This window comes from Opisthorchis viverrini, assembly GCF_000715545.1.
Source record: "Opisthorchis viverrini unplaced genomic scaffold opera_v5_14, whole genome shotgun sequence".
Classification (NCBI taxonomy): Eukaryota; Metazoa; Platyhelminthes; class Trematoda; order Opisthorchiida; family Opisthorchiidae; genus Opisthorchis; species Opisthorchis viverrini.
This window is the reverse complement of record NW_008751670.1, coordinates 2,846,485-2,853,941: the sequence shown is the minus strand read 5'-3', so window position 1 is coordinate 2,853,941 and position 7,457 is coordinate 2,846,485.

The window sequence follows — 7,457 nt, the reverse complement described above, 5'->3', positions numbered from 1 at the left end:
AACCGGTCATTTTTAATGAGCTTGCGCTGTCGTAGTCGGCGTCAAAGCAGTCTGATTTGTTGAGAGGTTACAAGGTACAGGCAGATTTAGTTTGGAGAGGAGTCGTAGTTTTGTGAAATCACCTACCTCATCAACTCCTCTAATTTGGGAAGTTTGGTGGCAAAGATGTTCGCTGCGCTTGGTAAGTTTATTGTAGATGTTTTGTCATTAACTGCCTGATGGCGTAGTTAGGTGCGCTGGTCTGCACAACCGACGGACATATGTGAGTAGAGCAGAATACAGTTGATAAGGAGGGATTGTCTCAATCGAACTACAGTCCAATGGTTACCTGGCAATCCGTTTGGATGGGAAAGAAAAGGGAGCATGAATTAATTGCTTGAATATTTGGTCACATGAGTGATAATACCTGCACCAATCAGTTTTGAAAATGGAGTTTTGGCTGGTGAGTATGATGATAGTTTTCTCGGTGGCCGCAGTTCTCATTCTAATCGAATTCAGCGGACTTCCAAAAAAAAAACTCACGGATATCCTAATGGTGGACTTTTGATGGTGGGGTGGGGGAGGCTACAACTGAACTATTACTGACAAGCCTTTAGCCTTCCTGGAAGCTGTTTAGTTGTTCTGGCATGCGGCTGGACGACAGGTCCGTATAAGACCGATAGATCTGGTCTCACAAGAGCCAAAAAACTTATATATGTTCATCGAGGTAATTCGCGCAGTCTGTCCCACGTACGTCATCTGATAATTAGCTGAGTATGATCGTAAAGTACAGGTGCAAGTGGGTCGCAAATGTATTTTTTCCAACCGCGTAGTCAAGGCTTCTGTCCGACACTTCACAAGCTGGATCAGCTTTGCAAGATGAATCGCAACAAACAAGCGTTTTGGTAGATGGTATAGCTTTTGCCTTCTAGTCCTGGGATCCACGCGACCATCCTAGGCCTCTTTGGATAACCATTTTGCTTAGGATCTGCTTGTCAGAATTTCCGTTTTCTCCGGATCTATTCAAAACAAATCTTTTAAACTCTGTTCTACAAACAAGACACAAATGTCTCTCCCGGTTTAGGCCACACGAAGCCGGAGAAGTATGTATGTCAGTCCACATTGGTTTGAATTGGAAACTCCGTTTGTTTTTTTCAACAACATATCCAGGAACAGCCATCTGTTTCTTGTCACCAGGAAGAATCACAAAAGCGCATTATGTTAAAACCATTGGACTTTTGCGTGGCATTGGGATCAGTATCTTATATCACATAAGGATCGTCAATCTGTGTGGCATAAAAACCAAGGGGGATGTGTTCTATGTTTGCTATGAACTCGAACCCGATCTGACCGATTGGGCTTGTGCCTGCTCTAACAATCCTCATCTAAGGTTCAGAGTGTAGCAAAAGTTATTTTGAAGTTACACGTCATGGCGCATGATGCTGTTACATGTTGCCTCCTACGCTTCTCGTAGTTTCCGGTACAAGACGTTGATAAACAGTGAAGCGGCATACAGAGCAGTTATGCTTGGAATCTGAATGTGTCTATGTTACTTTTAAAGCGATTGTACTGCGTTGCAATCATTCAGCACTCTTGTCGTATAGAGAAGGCAATGTACATTCATTTGTGTGTATCGTACGTAGAGGACTGTCCATACCAGAAATACATAGCAGTACGTATGATGTATTGTTGAGAATTCCTCGGGGTAGTCTTTGTAAGCAAGATATCAAGTATCCACCTCTGCACGTCTACCCGTCCCAGTTACCAACATCCGAAATTCCGTGGTGTCATTGAGGTTATAAGTTACTACGGTAGAAAACACATTCAATTTAATTGAAATACACTGGTTTTACTGTGATAATATGGAAACTATTCCAAAGCTTTTCATATGGTTTCTAATGTGTGGTAGCAAATGATCTTGGGTTTGTTTGTTTGGGCTGTGTCTTGGGTTTTTTGGGTTTGGGTCTTGGGTTTTGTTTTGGGTTTGTGTCTTGGGTGTGTTTTAATAAAGGGAACTACTCACACGGTTGCTGAAAACTCTTCGACAGCCCACGACGGTTTCGCCCTTCTTGGGACTCTTCAGGTAGGCACAGTTCCCGAGTTTCCGTCAACCTTATGTTCTATTTGTCTTGGGTTTGTGTTACTCTGGTTTTGAAGCAATACAATCGGTGAGGGACTACAAAATGTCTGCCCCTGTTGAAGAAGTAAAGTACTGCACGTTTCTATAGCGAGCTGTTAGTGACGTTTTGTGTAGCTAATTTTTTAAGTACGCCACGAGTTAGTCCGCTTCGTTTGGAGTAGAGTTGTCGACTACCTAACAGACTTGCATCTGTGAACTTGGCTTGGGAATACATCTGCAGTCCAGTGAAACTGTATCAGTCAGCAGTCCATGTCAAACTCGCTTTCGCGAATGACTACTATTTTTGTGCGTAGCACATTTTTGAAAATAATTACGAAATGGGATCATCTCGCAGAGTGACATCACACAATCCATTATTGACAACTAGATTAAGGTGAATTTATCGAGCATTACTTTTTGAACGTTCCAGGTTTGATTAAGCTGTACTACTCACGTTTTACGAGATGAATGGTCAGTCCAAACAAGTGGCATTCATTCCACTTGCCCATTAATTGATGAAATTCTTAGTCATTTCACACATCTGTGTTCCTTTCGGTTCCAGAAGCTCTCTTGATTGGTTATAGGGGAGGATTAATCGAATAAAGATTCTGCAGCGTTAAACGCGTCTTCTCCAGAAGAATGATTCCTTCTGGAAGATTCTCGTTTGGGGTTTACTCACTTTACAAAGAATGAAGTTTTAATAAAGCTCTTGTGGTTGGCGGTGTTACTGTATTCATTTGCCTGTTTTCCCTACTTTTATGGGTTTCATATGAGCCAAAATCAGTAGCGTCTTTTCTTCACACATCATATTTAAATGTGCACCCCCTGAGCCTGTTCCTTCCTCTGCACACATTCTGATTACTAGTTTTAAAAAGATACGCAACTCATATGGTTACTAGGGTCTCTTTGACACCAATCACCACCGGCTTCGTGGTTCTTCAGGCTCAAAGTAAACTTGTTTTCCCTTATTTTCATCAATCTCATGGCACAGTCGAGCATCATCTTGTACGCCACTGAAGCAGCGGCCTTAGCGGCCACGTGTTCCGGCTAGCACACTATTCGAGATGTCACAGGATGTTTTTGATCGAGCGCACTGCTCGTAATGTTGCCAAAAATATTGGACAGTCCACGACTACTTTTGTCCTTCTTCGGGCTCACCAGGCACGGCCCTAGGTGAACATTATAAACAAGAGGTTTCGTTGATCCTGATGGTAACGCCAGTTTGCGAATAAACGCTTCACTTTCGTCATATTCCCAATGGGAAAATCTAGGAGGTGAAAATCATGAAGATCTTGGCGGCTATTACATGGACCTACCGCTGACCATCCTTTATCCTCTGGACCTTTCGTTTAAGAAATTACAAGACTACTAGGAACGTATGCTTTCAAAGAATAATAGTCGTATTGGTTGTTGGTCAGGTAACTGCTGTTTCATCGCTAAACGAGGCGACGTCATCAAGGCGCGATTAGATTAGATGGGCAAACTCATTGCCAGTCCCGGTGAACACATCAACACTTACCTGATGAACGACCACTAGACGCACCTGAGCTACCAGTGGAATAGCCTATACTACTGATGAATTAGACAAGTAGTCTATTGTCTGGTGTCCATGATCCGCTCTCATATCTGACAGAAGGTGAAGGTTACGACGGAGCTTATGGAACCGATTTGCATCTTTCTTTTATACTTGTTTGATAGTCGTGGAACATTTGAAAAAAATTCAAGAGGGTGCTTGGAAATGTTCGCTTTCCAAAAATGCATGCAGATATTTGCTTTCGTTTATAATAGATTGTAACCGTTTGGTTCGTTTTTGCTAATATATAACTTCTTAGCAAAGGACTTTTGCCCGTTTGCCAGTATTTCGACACATTGTCGGTATTTCATTGAGGTTTTAGGCGATATACTCCTGCAAAAAACTACCGGTGCGTTAGGCCAAGCGAGAATCCAAACCCAAGAGAATCATCTCACTAATCAGCCCTCTAACTGAAACCCCATTTACACCTGGCTTGCTCGTGGTGTTTCAAACTTTCTTCTACATGGTAGACGAAAGGCGAGTACACGTTGGATTTGGTGAACAAAAAACTGTCATAACCAGCAAGATTTAAAGATTTCGCCACTGCGGCCAAACTCTTCTGGAGATTATTTACATACTGTTTGCGATATGCAAGTATCCAAATGATTGACTTGAATTTTTATTCTTTTTCAATCGTGGTTTAAGATGTATCGGCAATTTTTTAGTTTTTGTGGCCCGCTCCATATCATTCGTAATTAATCATGTTTGGTGCAGGATCGCAGGGGTAACCAATGGTTAGTTGTATGAGCACCAGGTAGTGGTTGCAGCAAACCACTTCCTTCCTGGCTGAGCTTACTTGTGGATCATCGTGTCGCCAAAAACATCTGCGTAAAAATGTGCTTGCGTGTAGAATATTCTCAAAATTATTTTCACAAATTTCTCACCATCTCTTGACCTTGCCTGCAGCTACCACCATCGGATAATTAAGCCAGAATTCTGTTTGTTGCGTACACCTACAGTTGTATCCTGTACGTCTATCTGCTTTCTCATTTGATATCAACATGTTGGTAGTTTTAAATCCGAGTGTCTATCGGAAATGGACGATTCGTCATAAATGCCAGTGCTAGGCTTACTAGAAGGCTACTGAGGTTGAATATTTGTTTTTTGGACAAAGTAGGGTCATTTCTTTTGATATTGTTGGACTGCACAAACCTGTGGCTCAGCCGTTGTAAATCTGCATTTGAACTGGGTCAGGTCACCTTGAGGTCATCGTTATCATCTGTATGAACAGAAACCCGAAAATAAAAAACACCTTCAGAAGATGTCGGAATATCCACACGAACTACAAAGCATGTGACCAATTAGCCAAGGGGAAATGTAAGCTATGGTGAACAAAAAGCTGTGTCATCGAACTCAATGCGTGCAATTCAGTCCGATGTTGGAGGAGACACGCAAAAGGACAGAGCAGGCAGAAACAGGAGTCATCACAACGAGAAGACACCGCAGAGCGGTCTTCTGCAACTCTTCGCTAAATCATCACAGGTCTAGAGTAGAGAAGTGGATGGAATTTGTACGACCGACCGTCACCTACTTCAGAGGGCAACACGCAACCACAGGACCCCATCATTACAACCTACCAAGATTTGTCAGTCATAAGATTTCATGATCACGAGGTGTTTGAGCAGTGCTCTTTTGAAGTACAGTGGCTAGTGGTACTCACTTGCAGTAACAGTGTCAGAAGCATGCAGTACAAACGTGAGGAATTGGCACACTTTGTTTTTCTGACCGACCGTATGTGCCTTGCGCGCTGCAAAATTACCTGGGTGACGTATATCACCATAAATTTAACGGGATTCCACCTTTTACAACCCAGCTCAGGGTACCATATTTCTTTTTTCAAAAGTAGATAGCAGTCTGTCATTCGGAGATACCTGATAGGCACGCCATTCAGACCGGTCACAGCTGACTTCCAGCGGAAACTACCTTTGTGGCAAATGCATTCCATAGACACAAATGAAACACGGACGCAAATGAAAGCGAAGAGACTTTTCTTGAGTCCAGCTGGTATACTGTCACGATCTTCTGTTGTAGCCGATCATTCAGGAAAAGAATAAAAGATCTCCAATGTGAACAACGCACATACGTTTGCATTAAAGATGGGTTCAGGAAGAAAGAAGACACTGCGCCGTGCGGTTAGTTTTGAACCCGAAGGTATTCGAATATATGCAAACTTACAAACCAAATCCCGATTACGTGGAATGCCACGGTGATATCATCAGTCTGCACGCGTGTACGGAACTGGTGTTTCAAAACAAAACCAGTTAACTTGGTCGACAATTCACATTTCGTAGGGGCCCGGAAATGCGGAGTATTGTATTTTTTATCACTGTGAGACAAATAAAGAAGCTGTGATGCCTCTTAAATGTCTCAATCGCCTGCGGCTTAAAAGCAGAACATAAGTGCAGAAGTTCTGCATGGATTCCTCACAGGTTCTGCAACCAGCCGCGGACGCGTGCTAACTAGGTATAGTCCACGCAAACCCGGGGTCGAGGCTGTTTTTTCCACCCGACGTATCACTTCCCAAACCACCCGTTTTTCCTGTGTCGTCCAGCATCTTCCTTGCGATGTAGCAACAGAAGTAGAGGATCAGTTGAAAGATGTCCTCAAAGAAAATCCCTACGACACAATGACGGCCGTCATCAGTAGGACAGGAAAACCTGAACATAAGGTGCTACGGGATTTATACACCACAGTCGAACTTGGTGACAGGTCGCCGTCACAACTGCTTCGCCATATGGGCAGTCTCCTCTGCGGCCGCAAGATGTCGGTGGAAATCTCGGCACAACCATGGCTCGATAAACTTCCACCCTCCATTTCCCACGTCATCAGTGCTTTCGATGACGACCATAGCCTCAAACAGCTAGCTCACATGGCGGACAAAACCCATGAAGCATACACTAGTCACCCTGTTAGTTCCGTCTCCCGCCCTACACCCGATACATCCACAGATTCCTACCCAATACTTTATGCCATTTCACAACTACAGATTAGATTTGGTGAACTGACCGACCGCTTATAACGGCTGGAGATCAACAAACACCGATTACGTTCACGATCTCGATCGTTTTCTCGTTCCCGTCCTTCATGGTGCGGATATCACCAATCTTTTGGTCTCAAAGCACGCAAATGTCAACTTCATTGTTCCTTCAAGCCGCGTTCTTACAGCCCTTTCACCACCCCGGCCAGTCAGTAACGGCGACGACCGTCTGTGGCCCTCCTCACACTAGTCGCCTATTCCACATCACCGATCGTTCAAGTGGTCTACGTTTTCTAGTAGATACGGGTGCTGAAGTTAGTGTGCTACCACATAAGAATTCATTTCCCAATTCTGCTTCTTATTCCTTACAAGCCGCTAATGGTACCGGCATCTCTACATACGGCGAACGTTCCCTCACCCTTGACCCCGGAGGGCGATGGGCGTTCAAGTGGATCTTCCTTTTGGCCAACGTCCAAACACCCATCATTGGTGAAGACTTCTTGACCCACTACAACCTGTCAGTCGATGTTCGACACAAACGTCTCTCGGACATGCTTACTTCCCTCTCAGTCAACGGACTGAGAGGCATTCGAGTTATCCTACCTGATTCCCGTCTTGCTGACGTACTTAGGGATTTTCTGACCTTTGTTCATCCGCGTCAGTACGCCCAACCGGTCACTCATTCCGTCGTTCACCACATTCAGACGAGAGGTCCAACTGTCCATGCCAACATCCGCCGACTTCATCCGGATAAGCTGCAAATCGCAAAACACGAGTTCGAACACATGCCCGAACTCGGCATCATCCAC